The sequence below is a fragment of the Eubalaena glacialis genome, chromosome X, assembly GCF_028564815.1.
Source record: "Eubalaena glacialis isolate mEubGla1 chromosome X, mEubGla1.1.hap2.+ XY, whole genome shotgun sequence".
Classification (NCBI taxonomy): domain Eukaryota; kingdom Metazoa; phylum Chordata; class Mammalia; order Artiodactyla; family Balaenidae; genus Eubalaena; species Eubalaena glacialis.
In genome coordinates, this window is record NC_083736.1 from 129,689,339 (window position 1) to 129,708,269 (window position 18,931).

The window sequence follows — 18,931 nt, forward strand, 5'->3', positions numbered from 1 at the left end:
TTTCATGTAGGGAGAAATATACTTAAAGAAAACCAAAATTCAAGTACATAATTGCACCCAAAAAAGAAACTTAGGCAATTTTTGTGACCTTTGGGCATCAGGAATACTCACTGATGGTCTGAAAAAATTAATTCCTGGGCTAGATTTGATTGTAAGTGAGAAGATAGCCTTCTAGAACCAAATTTTTTAAAATTCAAGTATTATTTTACAAGAAGTAGAAGCAAACATGCATCTCTGATGGTTAAGTTGGCTTCAAGTTTCTGCAAAGAGAACTTTGAGCCAACTTTCTACCCTCTGAACCTTCCCACTGGCTATAATTTATGTCCATGAACGGCACTCATGTAAACATGTCCAACTTTCTATGGCTACTTGGAAAAAATTGGCCTCAGAATATGGTCTACTCAGTGGCTGCCCAGAACTTAATTAAAATTCCCAATGGACTAAGCTGACTTCAAGTGGTGTCATAACTAAACTTCCTAAAGCTCTTCTGCAGAAAAATATGACATGAATCCCAAGTCCAGCCATGATCAATCTTGAACACTCCAAGCGCCATAATTCATATTGAAGCTGTCTCTACTCTGGCAAGTGTTTTCCAAACAAAATTTATGTTTAAGCAAATGAGCAATTCATTTGGAACAGGCTTAACAGATCAAATGCATTTGTATTGGTAGAAAATGATTTTCCAAAGAGTCATGGAGGCAAAACCAAGACCTTCTTTGAGTAAACCTGACTTGCTTCAAAAACATACCCAAAGTCTTCGAAAAATCATTTCCATTTCCCTAGTCACCTGTGAGATCTCACCATGAGACTGATGATGTTGCTGGGGGGAAATTCTGTTCTTCAAGAGTTTAACAACATAATAGGGAGATAAGTGTGTCTTCGTGGAAAACAATGGATTTTGGAAGCAGAGAGACCTAGATTCAAATATTGGGTCTGCCACTCTTAATTTTTGGCATGTAATGTAACCTCTTTTGCCTTAGCTTCCTGTGTTTTCAAAAGGGATTATGCCACCAATGCCATATCAGTGTCACAAGAATCAAATGAGACAATGTACGTAAAGTAACTAGAATGATGCCTAATATAAGGTACACAGTAGACAGATTTTAGGTACTTTTTCCTTTATTTTGCTGGAAAGAAACAGCCATGCACATATTGAAAAATGCCACCCTCGCCTTGGTACATCTCTAGCTTGCAGCCATGAAATCTGCATTTGTCACCCTTTCTTTTACTTCTGTTCATATTCAAGTTAATTTCCCCTTCTATTCTCAAATCCGCTTTGTTGTAGCCTCTTTTATTTTCCAAGATAGAGCTTAATTTTTTCCTCCAGAAAGTCTTCCCCATGTCATCAGAAACCACGTACTGACCCAGTACATCTCATGGCTATATTAACCTGATCTATCTCCCCCACAGATGCTCAACATTTTGAGGGTGGAGCCAACGTCTAACTGAATTGCTCCCAAGTGTGCTAAGCTAATATCAGTTGATGAGGTCAGTTGGTATGAAACTGGTATATTAGGGCTTTAGTAGAGGGGACGGTAGAAGTAGGAGGAGAGGTGGTCAGAGAGACTGGCATAAGCGTCACCATCTAAGTTTAGATTTTATTCTACTGGCAATGGGAAGACAGTAGAGGAATGGCAAGTCTGACTTCTATTTTATAAGAGCCACACTCTCCTGAAGTACATAAATCAATATTCAGAGGGTGGAAGAAACATGACCAGTTATCAGACGATTGTAACAGTCCAGGAGAGAGCTAACGATGGTTTACATGGTTTGGTAGAGGGGGCTGTGGAAGAAGAGGACATGTCTGAGATGGAGTCAACACAGTTTGCTGGTGGACTGTATACAGGGGTGAGAGCAAGGAGTCAAGAATGATCCCGGGCTTCCCTGGTGGCGCAGTGGTTAAGAATCCGCCTGCCAATGCAGGGGACACGGGTTCGAGCCCCGGTCCGGGAAGATCCCACATGCCGCGGAGCAACTAAGCCCGTGCGCCACAACTACTGAGCCTGAGCTGTAGAGCCCATGAGCCACAAGTACTGAAGCCCGTGTGCCTAGAGCCCGTGCCCCACAACAAGAGAAGCCACCGCAAGGAGAAGCCCGTGCACCGCAACGAAGAGTAGCCCCCGCTCACCACAACTAGAGAAAGCCTGCGCACAGCAACGAAGACCCAACGCAGCCTAAAATAAAATAAAATAAATAAATTTATTTAAAAAATACTTTAAAAGACAAAAAAGAATGATCCCAAGTTTTGCAGGCTGGGCAACCGGGTGAATGATGACGCAGTCTGCTGAGACAGGGAACGTCCTGAGCACGTCTCCCTCCTGTGCGGGACTGTGCTTCACTCCTCTTCTCCCCACTGCTTATCGCAGCGCCTGAGAGACAAGCAGCGCCTGACACATGCAGGTTGCAGAAATGGTCTGCTAGATTTCCCATAGCACAAAGCATCCTTAACATTTGAAATGTTTCCTGTGATCTTTTGGGCTTTAACTGAACTGAAACACAGATTCACTGTTTACTACAACGTTGTAAGAATGTGGGTTTTCCATTCTGTGGGCTTAAACTCTAGATGGCTGAAGGCCAAACAGGATTCTGTCTTCATACATGCATAACGAGGCCATGCATCACGCTCCTCTAGTGACGTACCTACTCAGGACCTAGGAAATCCTGAATAATGATAAACTACTCCAAGTGATGGTCTGAGGCTGCCAGAATGAGATATTCATGTGGGATTAGTCAAGGAGTGTAAGCTTACTGAGGACAAAGCCTGTGAGGGACTTAACTCCAAACACATTAGAGGACATTGCACATATTAGGCCAGACTGTATGTCTAACACTGCTATATAATTTTCATATATCTAGTTTAGTACAAAAATAAGTATGTGTAGAAAGGGGATGAAATTAACCATGATAAATTGTAAACAATTAAGAAGACTCACCTACAAAGAACTTTAAGAGTAAATTATGATATCTTCTAGTGTCATCTACTGCTTACTTCTTGAGATACAGAATGAGTCTAGTTGATCTCTTTCACCATTTTAATGATATGCATCCTTAAGATTAAAATACAAGAAGCTTTTTCAATACAGCCATTATCTTGGCACCCACTCAGGGTAACGAAATTTCTAACATCACTGGGTATAGGGCAGGATTCCTAGATCTCATCACTACTGACATTGGGGTTGGGTAATTCTTCATTTCGGGGGGCTGCCCCATGCACTGTAGAATGTTTAGCAGCATCCCTGGACTCTACCCACTACATGCTAGTAGCAACCTCACTCCAACTGTGATATCCAAAAATGTCTCCAGACATCGCCAAATGTACCCTAGGGGGCAAAACCATCCTAATTGAGAACCTCTAGTACAGGGGAAAGGAATTAATATTCATACATTAATTTATTCATCCTATAAACTATTTGAATGCCTACCAAGAAGTAAGCAAGCCTCTGGGAATACACTGGGGAATGAAACAGATATGGTCTCTGCCGAAATGGAGCTTCCAGCAGAAAAGAGAAAGAGGCAACCAACAGGTACCCAAATACATGCCTACAATAAGTTTTTTTTTGTTTTTTTGTTTTTTACAGTAGGTCCTTGTCGGTTATCTATTTTAAATATAGCAGTGTGTACATGTCAATCCCAAACTCCCAATCTATCCCTCCCCCCGCACCCTGCCCTCCCCCCAGCCATAACCTTAAGTTTGTTCTGTAAGTCTCTGAGTCTGTTTTGTAAATAAGTTCATTTGTATCATTTTTTTTAAGATTCTGCATATAAGCAATATCACATGATATTTATCTTTCTCTGACTTACTTCACTTAGTATGATAATCTCCAGGTCCATCCATGTTGCTGCAAATGGCATTATTTCATTCATGCCTGCAATAAGTTTTATGAAAGAAAAGAAAAGGATGTCCTGGACAGGATAGTGAGGGATGGCATCTATGAAGAGGTGGCATTTAAACTGTGACCTGAAGAATGAGGAGAAGCCGGCCAGGGAAGAGTGGGAAGAGGAGTGTCTGAGTCCGAGAGAACAGCATGTGTGAAGCCCTTGCTATGACCCAGACAGTGTGCTGGTCCCACTCCACGCACGTGTCGTTTAGGAAGGGCGCCCTAGGTCCTGGCTGCCCACAGCAATCCCACGTGCACCTGTGGCCCTCTGATTATTCGGATGATTAATTACACTGCCACCTTACATTCAAATATTACAACATTTGAAGGGGATTTGGTTCCTCTCTCTATGCTACACATAAGCTTGCCTCAGAGATACTGCAAGTTTGGTTCTACACCACTGCCATAAAGCGAATATGGCGCTAAAGCAAGTCATGTGAATTCTTTGGTTTCTCAGTGCATATAAAAGTTATGTTTACACTGTACTGTATGTAGTCTACTAAGTGTGCAATATCTTTCTGCCTAAAAAAAATGATGTTTGTACCTTAATTTAAAAATACTTTACTTTGCTAAAAAATGCTAACCATAATCTAAGCCTTCAGAGAGTTGTAATCTTTTTGCCTTGATGTTGGTGGCTGCTGACTGATCAGGGTGATGGTTGCCGAAGGTTGGGGTGGCCGTGGCACTTTCTTAAAATAAGACAACAATGAAGTTTGCTGCATTGATTGACTCTTCCCTTCACAAACGATTTCTCTGTAGCATGCAATGCTGTCTGATAGCATTTGACCCACAGTGGAACTTCTTTCAAAATTGGAGTCAATCCTCTCAAACCCTGCTGCTTTATCAACTAAGTTGATGTCATATTCTAAATCTTTGTTGTCATTTCAACAATCTTCACAGCATCTTCACCAGGAGTAGATTCCATCTCAAGACACTTTCTTTGCTCATCCATAAGAAGCGACTCCTCATCCATTAAGGTTTTATCATGAGATCGCAGCAATCCAGTCACATCTTCACGCTCCACTTCTAATTCTAGTTCTCTTGCTATTTCCACCACAAATGCAATAACTTCCTCCACTGAGGTCTTCAACCCCACAGAGTCATCCATGAGGGTTGGAATCAACTTCTTCCACACTCCTGTGATTGTTGATATTTTGACCCCTTCACATGAATCACAGATGTGATTCCTTCCTTTCCAGAAGGTTTTCAATTTACTTTGCCCAGATCCATCAGAGAATCACTATCTATGGGCAGCTATAGCCTTAGGAAATGTATTCCTTAAATAGTAAAACTTGAATGTTGAAATGACTCCTTGATCCATGGGCTGCAGAACGGATGTTGTGTTAGCAGGCAGGAAAACAACATGAATCTCCTTGTACATCTCCATCACAGCTCTTGGGTGACCAGGTGCTTGTCAGTGAGCAGTAATGTTTTGAAATGATTCTTTTTCTCAGAGCAGTAAGTGGGCTTAAAATATTAGTAGCCTGTGGGCTGGCGCAGCACCCTTTCTTTCGGATCCGCCATCTGCAGTGGCACCGCCACCAGTTTGCAGATTTTCGTGAAGACCCTGACAGGAAGACCATCACTCTCGAGGTCGAACCCTTGGATACAATAGAAAATGTAAAGGCCAAGATCCAGGACAAGGAAGGAATTTCCCCTGACCAGCAAAGACTGATCTTTGCTGGCAAGCAACTGGAAGATGGACGTACTTTGTTTGACTACAACATTCAAAAGGAGTCCACTCTTCATATTGTGTTGAGACTTCATGGTGGTGCTAAGAAAAGGAAGAAGTCTTACACCACTCCCAAGAAGAACAAGCATAAGAGAAAGAAGGTTAAGCTGGCTGTCCTAAAATACTATAAGGTGGATGAGAATGGCAAAATCAGTCGCCTTCGTCGGGAGTGCCCTTCAGATGAATATGGTGCTGGAGTTTTTATGGCCAGCCACTTTGACAGACATTACTGTGGCAAATGTTGTCTGACCTATTGTTTCAACAAACCAGAACACAAGTAATTGTATATTGGTTAATAAAAGACATGAACTAATGGAAAAAAAATATTTAGTAAACCATGTTGTCAACAGATATACTGTCATCCAGGCTTTGTTTTTCCATTTATAAAGCACAGGAAGAGTAGATTTAGCATAATTCTTAAGGGCCCTAGGAGTTTCAGAATGGTAATTGAACATTGGCTTCAACTGAAAGTCATCAGCTACACTGACCCCTAACAGGAGAGTCAGCCTGTCCTTTGAAGATTTGAAACTAGGCATTGACTTCTCCTATCTAGCTATGAAAGTCCTACATGGCATCTTCTTCCAATAGAAGGCTGTTTCATCTATATTGAAATTCTGTTGTTTAGTGTAGCCACCTTCATTAATGATCTTAGCTAGATCTTCTGGATAACTTGCTGCAGCTTCTATATCAGCACTTGCTGCTTCACCTTGTACTTTTACGTTATATATACGGCTTCTTTCCTTAAACCTCATGAACCAAACTCTGCTAGCTTCAAACTTTCCTTCTTCTGCAGCTTCTTCACCTCTCTCAACCTTCACAGAATTGAAGAGTTAGGGCCTTGCTCTAGATTAGGCTTTGGATTAAAGGAATGTTGTGGCTGCTTTGACCTTTTATCCAGACCATTAAAACTTTCTCCAGATCAGCAATAAGGCTGTTTCACTTTCTTATCTTTTGCATGTTCACTGGAGTAGCACTTTTATTTTCCTTCAAGAACTTCTCCTTTGCATTTGCAACTTGGTTAACTGTTTGGTGCAAGAGGCTTAGCTTGTGGCCAGTCTTGGATTTCAACATACCTTCTTCACTAAGCTTAATCATTTCTGGCTTTTGATTTAAAGTGAGAGATGTGTGACTCTTCCTTTCACACTTAGAGGTCATTGTAGGATTACTTATTGGCCTAATTTCAATACTGTTGTGTCTCAGGGAATAGGGAGGCCTGAGGGGAGGGAGAGAGTCGAGGAAATGGCCAGTGGGTGGAGCACTCAGAACACACACAACATTTATCGATTAACTTCACTGTCTTATATGGGCACAGTTTGTGGCCCTAAAACAATGACAACACTAACATCACAGATCACTAATCACACATCACCATAACAAATATAATAATAATGAAAAAGTTTGAAATACTGCAAGGATTACCAAAATGTGACAGGGACATGAAGTGAGCAAATGCCATTGGAAAAACGGCGCCAACAGACTTCCTGGACACAGGGCTGCCACAAATCCTCAACTTGTAAAAAAAAAAAATGGTATCTGCAAAGTGCAATAAAGTGAAGCACAATAAAATGAGGTCTGCCTGTATAAGAAAATTGAGCCCCATCTAGGTTAAGTAATTTGTACAAGTTCAAAAGTTAATAAGTGACAAAACCAGGGTATAAAATTTGTGTCCCACCTGACTCTAAAGTCAATGCTTTTAACTACTCTGCTTTAATGTCTCCCATAGGGAGGGGAAGGATGAAATAAGATAGAAGTACTAAGCAGATATGAGATAGTAAAAGTGGAAGTGATAATGTGAAACACAATAAATATTTGAAGAAATGATATGCTTTGCAATGAGATTAAAGCTGGAATTGGGATCATTGGAACCTGATGGCATGATGGCTCCAACAGGACCTGCAATCAAGTGTTCTTAGAAGATCAGAAGCAACTTCCTCACCAAAGTGGTTCTGGAGGACTATTCACAAAGCATGTGGTTGATGGTGGCATCAGCGTACAATAAAAGGAACCCTGCACAGAAGTCAGTTACAAAGGTTCAATTTTTGGCTAAGACACCTACTAGACATGGGACCTGAAGTGAGTTTCAACCACTGAGATTATTTCCTCATCTCCATAATAGATATACAGGCACAAATCCTACCTAAATCACGGTTCGTCAAGAGACTCAAATAAGGTAATGCCTGTGAATGTGCTGTGTAAACTAGAAAGTACAATTTACCATCCTAGTAAAAGCAGGCTTTTAAATATATATATAGCCAATATTTTATTTTTATTTTTTAATTTAGTTTTTTATTGAAGTATAGTTGATGTACAATATTATATGTTACAGGTATATAGTAGAGTAATTCACAATTTTTAAGAATTATGCTCCATTTATAGTTATTATAAAGTATTGGCTATATTCCCTGTATTATACAATATATCCTTGTAGTTTATTTTTTTTGGGGGGGAGGTTGCGCTGCATGGCTTGTGGGATCTTAGTTCCCTGACCAGGGATTGAACCCGGGCCCTCAGCAGTGAAAGCACGGAGTCCTAACCACTGGACCGCCATGGAATTCCCTCCTTGTAGTTTATTTTATACCTAATAGTTTGTACTTCTTAATCCCCTACCCCTATCTTGCCCGTCCTCCCTTCCCTCTCCCTACTTGTAACCAGTAGTTTGTTCTCTATGTCTGTGAGTCTGCTTCTTTTTTCTTATATTCACTAGTTTGTTGTATTCTTTAGATTTCACACATAAGTGTTAACATACAGTATTTGTCTTTCTCTGTCTGACTTATTTTACTTTGTGTAATGCCCTCCAAGTTCATCCATGTTGCTGCAAATGGCAAAATTTCACTCTTTTTTACGGTGGAGTAGTATTCCATTGTATATATATATACCACATCTTCTTTAACTGTTCATCTGTTGATGGACACTTAGGTTGCTTCCACATCTTGGCAACTGTAAATAATGCTGCTATGAACACTGGGGTGCGTGTATCTTTTCGAATTAGTGTTTTTGTATTTTTCAGATATATACCCAGGAGTGGAATTGCTGGGTCATATGGTAGAAGGAAATAAAAGGAATCCAAATTAGAAAGGAAGAAGTAAAACTGTCACTATTTGCAAGTGACATGATACTATACATAGAAAATAAAGATGCCACCAGAAAACTACTAGAGCTCATTAATAAATCTGATAAAATTGCAGGATACAAAATTAATACACAGAAATCTGTTGCATTTCTATACAATAATAATGAACTATCAGAAAGTGAATTAAGGAAACAATCCTATTTACCAACACCTCAAAAAGAATGAAATACCTAGGAGTAAACCTAATTAAGGAGGCAAAATAATTGTACCCTCAAAACTATAAGATGCTGATGAAAGAAACTGAAGATGACACAAACAGATGGAAAGATATACCATGTTCTTGGACTGGAAGAATCAATATTGTTAAAATGACCATACTATCCAAGGCAATCTACAGATTCAATGCAATTCCTTCAAAATACCAATGGCATTTTTCACAGAACTAGAACAAAAAATTTAAAAATTTGTATGGAAACACAAAAGCCCCTGAATAGCCAAAAGAATCTTGAGAAAGAAGAACAGAGCTGGAGGAATCATGCTCCCTGACTTCAGACTATACTACAAAGCTAAGGTAATCAAAACAGCATGGTACTGGAATAAAAACAGACACATAGAGCAATGGCACAGAATACAAAGCCCAGAAATAAACCCACACACTTACAGTCAATTAATCTATGACAAAGGAGGCAAGACTATACAATGGAGAAAAGACAGTGTCTTCAATAAGTGGAGCTGGGAAAACTGGATAGCTACATATAAAGGAATGAAAGTAGAACATTCTCTAAAACCAGATACAAAAATAAACTCAAAATGGATTAAAGACCTAATGTAAGACCAGAAACCATAAAGCTCCTGGAAAAAAATATAAGTAGAACACTTTGACATAAATCATAGCAATATTTTCTTGGATCAGTCTCCTAAAGCAAAGGAAATAAAAGCAAAAATAAAAAAATGCGACCTAATTAAACTTAAAAGCTTTCATGCAGCAAAGGAAACCATAAACAAAATGAAAAAACAACCTACTGAATGGGAGAAAATATTTGCAAATGATATGGCCAATAAGGGGTTAATACCCAAAATATATAAACAGCTCATACAACTCAACATCAAAAAAAAAAAAAAAAAAAAAAAAACCCAATGAAAAAATGGGCAGATGATCTGAACAGACATTTTTCCAAAGAAGACATACAGATGGCCACCAGGCACATGAAAAGATACTCAGTATCACTAATCACAAGGGAAATGCAAATCAAAACCACAATGAGATGTCACTTCACACTTGTCAGAATGGCTATCATCAAAAAGAACACAAATAAATGTTGGCGAGGATGTGGATTAAACGGAACCCTTGTACACTGTTGGTGGGAACATAAATTGGTGCAGCCACTGTGGAAAACAATAGGAGATTCCTCAAAAAACTAAAAAAAATTAGGTTCTTTGATCCATTAGCATTTCTGCTTAGGTATTCAGTCAACTTCTTTATTTTTTCAATACACTGAATTCTTCAGAAGATCTGAAGATCCCTGGTGGTGCAGTGGTTAAGAATCCGCCTGCCAATGCAGGGGACATGGGTTCGAGCCCTGGTCCGGGAAGATCCCACATGCCGTGGAGCAACTAAGACTGTGTGTCACAACTACTGAGCCTGCACTCTAGAGCCCGTGAGCCACAACTACTGAGCCTGCGAGCCACAACTACTGAAGCCAATGTGCCTAGAGCCTGTGCTCCATAACAAGAGAAGACAACACAACGAGAAGCTCGCTCACCACAACGAACAGTAGCCCCTGCTCGCCACAACTAGAGAAAGCCCACGTGCAGAAACAAAGACTCAACGCAGCCAAAAATTAAAAAAAAAAATAAATAAATCTATAAAAAAAAATGCGTGTTCTCCTGGGAAGAAATATAGATGTGACATTTTTTCATGTCTTGGTTGAACTGTCTGGTCAGATACACTAGTCTGGTTGTAGCTGGATGTAGCAGCTTGATGGACCTGTATGCCACTACATCAGTGTTCCCCATTCCACGATGGCCTTCACGAGCTCACCCACAACAGAATTTACTGTATGGCTCTCATAGTTGTTTCTAGTTGGGGAAAAGACTAAACAAAAGAAAAAGAGAAAGTATAGCACTCTGTTCTAGGCAGAAATTACCAAATATCAAGTTGGCATTGCAGTGGTACTTTTTCATATCCATCTGTGCTTGTCTGCTTGTCCAATCAACACTTATTGTCTGGGATTTCAAGCAGTTTAAAAAAATATTTCTAGAAATACAGTGCCCCTTTGACCTTTAATCAACCTTTCAATTGTCATTTGCTATAACAGAAAAATGTTGGAAAATGCCTATTCTTTTACCTCATTATTTTTTTTCACATAGAGGGGCTGTATTTTTTTTTTTTTTTTACAGTAGAACAGAAATAAAATTTCTCAACTTATTTGGAACGGGGTTTTAAGTGACTATCTAAAGTAGCTTCCATGGTGTCTTTTTTAAGCTAATATTTTTGAGCAAGTTTATTAAGATATAATTCACATACCATGAAATTAACTCCTTTAAAGTGTACATCTTCAGTGGCTTTTAATATACTCACGGAGTTGTGCAACCATCACCAGTACTCAACGTTAGAACATTTTAATCACCCCAAACAGAAACTTCATACCTATTAACAGTCACTGTCCCATTCCCAATCCCCTCTCCTCTCTCTCCCAACAGCAACCACTACTCTACTTTCTGTCTGCACAGATTTGCCTATTTTGGACATTTCATATAAATAGAACCATATGACATGTGGCCTTTTGTATCTGGCTTCTTTCATTTAGCATCATGTTGTCAAGGGTCATCCACATTGTAGCATGAATCAGTACTTCATTCCTTTTTTTTTTTTTAATTTATTTTATTTTTGGCTGCCTTGGGTCCTTGTTGCTGCACGTGGGCTTCTCTCTAGTTGCGGCAAGCGGGGGCCATCCCTCGCTGCGGTGCATGGGCCTCCCGCTACAGTGGCCTCCCCTGCTGCGGAGCACGGGCTCCAGGCGCGCAGGCTCAGTAGTTGTGGCTCGCCGGCTCTAGAGTGCAGGCTCAGTAGTTGTGGTGCACGGGCTTAGTTGCTCCACGGCATGTGGGATCCTCCCAGACCAGGGCTTGAACCCGTGTCCCCTGCATTGGCAGGCGGACTCCCAACCACTGCGCCACCAGGGAAGCCCTTCATTCCTTTTTATAGTCAAAATGTTCCACTGTGGACATACCATACTTGCTTATCCATTTATCAGCTGATGGAAATTGGAGCTGTTTCTACTTTTTGGCTGTTATGAATCACACTTCAATGAACATTCATGTACGAGTTTCTGTGTAGACATCTGATTCCATTTCTCTGAGCTATGTACCTAGGATTGGAATTGCTGGTTTCCCTCAAAAGTTTAAACAATGGTAATTTGAACAGTTATTGTAGAGATGGGTTATTAAGATAAAATAATTGGAATTCTTCTTATAAAACCACTGTAGGCAGGCAAGAATTTGTATTAGAAAGATTTAATTTAAAGGTTAAAAAGATTGACAGATTATTTCTCAGATTTAATAGCTTGTCATTAAGCTGTTATCAACTTTAACACTTCAAAAGCTATTTTCTTCTTGTAACTGGTCATTATAAGTTAGGTTTCTTTCTGCCTGTTTTAGCACCGCTATTACTATTTATGAATTTCATTACTGTCAAATTATAAATTATACTAAGAAGGATTGCTATGTCAGATCATAACTCTTAGGCCATTTATATGTTTAATTTACAAGGTTTAAAATAGCTGTATTGTCATATTTGTGAATAATTAAATGAGCTAATACTGTGACAGAAAATATAAAAACAGATGAACATAAAATGTGCTTGCTATTTCATTCATTCACTAGGAATAAGGAATACAGTTTTGTTATAAAAATCACAAAACACTTTCCCGGCTTTAGTTTGAAAATGCAAGCACTAGTTTTTAGAAGTATTTTCTTAAATATATCATTAAGTACATTTACTGTAATTGAAGTGATTTACGCTCTAAAATAACTGCACTGTCAGTCTCAATTAGGGCAGAAGGAATCATCAGGAGAGGCTGATGATTTCGGGGACTGAAAGTGGAGATTTCAATCAGCCCACTGCAATCAGCCAGCTCCTCACAATGCCCACAGGACATCCTTAGGAGCTAATTAGGCCTCCAGCTACATTCTCTAGAATCTACACTCTCCATAGTCAATTGTAGAGATGGGGACTTTCAGAACAGACCATGTGATGAAACATTTGAGAACTTTTTAATGTTATAATTAACGTACGGGTTTAGTCACATCTCCACTTAGTCACATCTCCGTGGAAAAGACCCTGTTGCTAGAGATGAAATATCCTTGCCCCTATACAAGGCCAAGGCCTCCACTTGTGCCCTAGATCTCATCCCTTCTTACCTACTAAAGGACATCACTCCAGCAACTCCTCCCCAACTACGCTTGCATTTTCCCCTTTCTACGCCACTGTCCCCACCAGCACACAAACATACTGTCATTTCTCTGATATTACAGAACAAACCACACAAACTTCCTTAGACCTTAATCCTCCTGTCAGCTATCTCCTCATTTTTATGCTTCCATTTGCAGTAAAACACTGGGAAACAGTTCTCTGCACATCCTGCCTCTAATTCATCTCCTGATTTCTCCTCTTAAACCCACTATGATCAGGCTTTCACCTCTACCTCCACCAAAGTTGATCTTGTCCTGCTCAGAAATGACCTTCACATTATAAACCCCAGGGTCAATTCTCAACTGTCATCCTAGTCGACCTATAGACAACATTGAATATGAGAGACATTCCCTCCCTTTTCTTTTCTTTTTTTTTTTTGGATCGAACCTGGTCTCCCAGCAGTGAAAGCGTAGAGTCCTAACCACTGGACCACCAGGGAATTTCCCCCCGTCCTTTTTCTTATTAAGCTTCTTCACTTACCTTCCAGGGAGTTTTTCTCTGGGTTTTTCTCCTATCGGACTGGTTGCACATTCAAGGCTTCCTTGGCCAGTTGCTTTCCGTGCACTTTTCACACTGTTGTGCTCCAGGGCTCAGTCCTTAGAGTGGGTCTCTTTTCTATCTACACTCTCCTCTTGGCTTTAAATACCATCTACATATTGATAACTCCCAAATTCATACCACCAGTCCATACTTCTTTCCTTAACTCCATACTAGTACATTTTACTTCCTATTCAACATTTCCATCAGTTGTCTAATTGACATCCCAAAATGAGCATGTTCACAACATAATTTTTGAGGTTCTATCAAAATGTACTCCAGCCTCATTCTTCCCCACACTGTAGGCAGAAGTGCCATCCTTCTCGTGGCTCGGGTCCAAAAGTTTGGCGTTATCCTTGATTTCTCCATATGTCCCTCTCCCTCTCTCCCTCCCTCATAGTTCATATCTAATCCTTCAGCACCTCGCACTGCCTTGTCGAACCACTATAATCTCTTGTCTGGTTCCCTGCAAAAGCTTCCTAACTGTTCTCCCTGTTTCTCTCCCTTCCCCCTGTAGCCTGTTCTCAAAACAGCAGGCAGAAGGACCCTGTTATTACACAAATCAGATCACGGTATCCCTCTAGTTGAAAAAGAATCCTCAATCGCTTCTCAACTCAGGGCTCAGAGTCAAAGTCAAATTCCTACACAGCCACACTTGGTACAGTCCAGTTAACTCTATGACCTCATTTCCCAAATTTTTCAATTTCCCAATTAATCACTCTGCTTTTTTGCCTCAAAAATGCTATTCACATTCTTGCTCTGGGCCTCTGCACTTACTGTTCCTTCCTCCTAGAGATCTCTTCTCTAATTCTGTCATCTCCATCAAGTCTTCCCGAAGTCCTCTTTTTCAGTGAGGCCTACCATGCACATATGCTCCTCTACCACTAACGACCCTTCACTGGCACTACCCCCATCCTGATTTTTTTCCAATGTCCTTATTTATTATGTTTACTGCTTATTCACTATATCCTACAATTATAATGAAAGATCTATGAGGGCAAGGATTTTGGGGGGAGTTGCTTTCATTCATGCTGTTTGCCAAGCATTTAAAATAGTACTTGACACACAGTAGCTACTAAATAAATATCCGTTGACTAAATATATCAATCAATCAAACTCAGCATATCCAAAACAAAACTTAGGAAGTTCCTCTCCCAGACCCATATCTCAGCAAATGGTACCACTGTTAATCTCATTGCTCAAACTTAAGACCTAGGAACCTTCCTTGATTCATCTTTTTCCTCCATCAGCAAATACAAGTGGTTTATCTTCAAAATACATCCAGAACTGGCCACTTCTCACCACCTCCACCGCTGCTATCAGAGCCCAGTCCACCATCATCTCTTACCCGGGTGACTGGTCTCCTTGCTTTCACTCTAGCTCCACAGTCTATTGACACTTCTGTCAGATTGATACTTTTATCTCTCAAATCAAAACATGTCATCTCCACATTCTTAACTATTCTAAGTGGATGCCCACTACACTTGGAGTAAAATTCAAACTCACCATGAGCCATTCAACCCAACAGATCAAAGCTTAACAGGGACTTAGGACTAAATATCTAGAGATCCTTCTTTTATTTTAATGCTAAATGAAGTCAGCTCTACCCAAAGGCAAACTATAGCCTGCCCTGTGAATGGTAAGGTCATCACTAAAAATCTCTCAGACAGACACAAAAATGCAAAGCATTTGAGTGAGTAATGTTTGTGACAAGAAAAAAAATTTGAAAAGAATAGCAATCAAAAGAAATGTAACTGGATTAGATTTACCCATTGAAAGATAGGGACTATCACAACAGATTAAAATAACACAATATAGGAAAACAGTATGGAGGTTTCTCAAAAAACTAGAAATAGAATTACTATTTGACCCAGCAATTCCAATCCTGGGTATATATCCCCCCCCCAAAAAAAACCCAAAAACACTAATTCAAAAAGATAAACACATCCCAATGTTCATAGCAGCATTATTGACAATTGCCAAGATATGGAAGCAACCTAAGTGTCCATCAACAGATGAATGGATAAAGAAGATGTGGCATATATATATATATGTGTGTATACACACACACACATACACACACACACACACATATATATAGTGGAATATTACTCAGTCATAAAAAAGAAGGAAAATTTGCCATTTGCAAAAACATGCATGGACCTGGAGGACATTATGCTAAGTAAAATAAGTCAGACAGACAAAGACAAATACCGTATGTTACCACTTACATGTGGAATCTAAAAAATACAACACACTAGTGAATATAACAAAAAGGAAATAGATTCACAGATATAGAGAACAAACTAGTGGTTACCAAAGGGGAGAGGGAAGTGGGGAGGGGCAATATAGGGGTAGGAGAGTAAGAGGTACCAACTATAATGTATAAAATAAGCTACAAGGATATATTGTACAACACAGGGAATATAGCCAATATTGTATAATAACTATAAATGAAGTATAACCTTTAAAAATTGTGAATCACTATATTGTACACCTGTAACTTACATAATATTGTACATCAATTATACTTCAATAAAAGATAATTTTAAAAAATAACACAATGGGAGAGGAACCAAGATGGTTGAGTAGAAGGACGTGCTCTCACTCCCTCTTGCGAGAACACCAGAATCACAACTAGCTGCTGGACAATCATCGACAGGAGGACACTGGAACTCACCACAAAAGATACCCCACATCCAAAGACAAGGGAGAAGCCACAATGAGACGGTAGGAGGGGCACAATCACAGTAAAATCAAATCCCATAACTGCTGGGTGGGTGACTCACAGACTGGAGAACACTTATACCACAGAAGTCCACCCACTGGAGTGAAGGTTCTGAGCCCCACGTCAGGTTTCCCAACCTGGGGGTCTGGCAACAGGAGGAGGAATTCCTAGAGAATCAGACTTTGAAGCCTAGTGGGAATTGACTGCAGGACTTTGATAGGACTGGGGGAAACAGAGACTCCACTCTTGGAGGGCACACACAAAGTAGTGTGTGCATCGGGACCCAGGGGAAAGAGCAGTGACCCCAGGGGAGACTGAACCAGACCTACCTGCTAGTGTTGGAGGGTCTCCTGCAGAGGTGGGGGGTGGCTGTGGCTCACCATGGGGACAAGGACACTGGCATCAGAAGTTCTGGGAAGTGCTCCTTGGTGTGAGCCCTCCCAGAGTCTGCCAGTAGCCCCAACAAAGAGCCCAGGTAGGCTTCAGTGTTGTGTTGCCTCAGGCCAAACAACCAACAGGGAGGGAACCCAGTCCCACCCATCAGTAGTCAAGTGGATTAAAGTCTTACTGAGCTCTGCCCACCAGAGCAACAGTCAGGTCTACCCACCACCAGTCCCTCCCATCAAGCTTCTTAGATAGCCTCATCCACCAGAGGGCACACAGCAGAAGCAAGAAGAACTACAATCCTGCAGCCTGTGGAACAAAAAACACATTCACAGAAAGATAGACAAGATGAAAAGGCAGAGGGCTATGTACCAGATGAAGGAACAAGATAAAACCCCAGAAAAACAACTAAATGAAGTGGAGATAGGCAACCTTCCAGAAAAAGAATTCAGAATAATGATAGTGAAGACGATCCAGGACCTCGGAAAAAGAATGGAGGCAAAGATGGAGAAGATGCAAGAAATGTTTAACAAAGACCTAGAAGAATTAAAGAACAAACAAACAGAGATGAACAACACAATAACTGAAATGAAAACTACACTAGAAGGAATCAATAGCAGAATAACTGAGGCAGAAGAACGGATAAGTGACCTGGAAGACAGAATGGTGGAATTCACTGCCATGGAACAGAATAAAGAAAAAAGAATGAAAAGAAATGAAGACAGCCTAAGAGACCTCTGGGACAACATTAAACGCAACAACATTCGCATTATAGGGGTCCCAGAAGGAGAAGAGAGAGAGAAAGGACCAGAGAAAATACTTGAAGAGATTATAGTCGAAAACTTCCCTAACATGGGAAAGGAAATAGCCACCCAAGTCCAGGGAGCGCAGCGAGTCCCATACAGGATAAACCCAAGGAGAAACACGCCGAGACACATAGTAATCAAAGTGGCAAAAATTAAAGACAAAGAAAAATTATTGAAAGCAGTAAGGGAAAAATGAAAAATAACATACAAGGGAACTCCCATCAGGTTAACAGCTGATTTCTCAGCAGAAACTCTACAAGCCAGAAGGGAGTGGCATGATATACTTAAAGTGATGAAAGGGAAGAACCTACAACCAAGATTACTCTACCTAGCAAGGATCTCATTCAGATTCGATGGAGAAATCAAAAGCTTTACAGACAAGCAAAAGCTAAGAGCAGTCAGCACCACCAAACCAGCTCTACAACAAATGCTAAAGGAACTTCTCTAAGTGGGAAACACAAGAGAAGAAAAGGACCTACAAAAACAAACGCAAAACAATGAGGTATGTTCCTATGACCATTTTCTTATCTATAATTACCTTAAATGTGAATGGATTATATGTTCCAACCAAAAGACATAGACTGGCTGAATGGATAAAAAAACAAGACCCATATATATGCTGTCTACAAGAGACCCACTTCAGACCTAGGGACACATACAGACTGAAAGTGAGGGGATGGAAAAAGATATTTCATGCAAATGGAAATCAAAAGAAAACTGGAGTAGCTATACTCATATCAGATAAAATAGACTTTAAAATAAAGAATGTTACAAGAGACAAGGAAGGACACTACATAATGACCAAGGGATCAATCCAAGAAGAAGATATAACAATTATAAATATATATGCACCCAACATAGGAGCACCTCAATACATAAGGCAACTGCTAACAGCTATAAAAGAGGAAATCGACAGTAACACAATAATAGTGGGGGACTTTAACACTTCACTTACACCAATGGACAGATCATCCAAAATGAAAATTAATAAGGAAACACAGGCTTCAAATGACACAATAGACCAGAAAGATTTAATTGATATTTATAGGACAGTCCATCCAAAACCAGCAGATTACGCTTTCTTCTCAAGTGCGCACGGAACATTCTCCAGGATAGATCACATCTTGGGTCACAAATAAAGCCTCAGTAAATTTAAGAAAATTGAAATCATGTCAAGCATCTTTTCTGACCACAATGCTATGAGATTAGAAATGAATTACAGGGAAAAAAAAGTAGAAAACACAGACACATGGAGGCTAAACAATACGTTACTGAATAACCAAGAGATCACTGAAGAAATCAAAGAAGAAATCAAAAGATAC

General features: G+C 40.0%; 1 pseudogene; it reads left to right on the forward strand.

Moving 5' to 3' along the window:
• Positions 1 to 1,710: 1,710 nt before the first annotated feature.
• LOC133081922 (ubiquitin-ribosomal protein eS31 fusion protein-like) lies at positions 1,711 to 5,891 on the forward strand (annotated as a pseudogene).
• Positions 5,892 to 18,931: the final 13,040 nt, after the last annotated feature.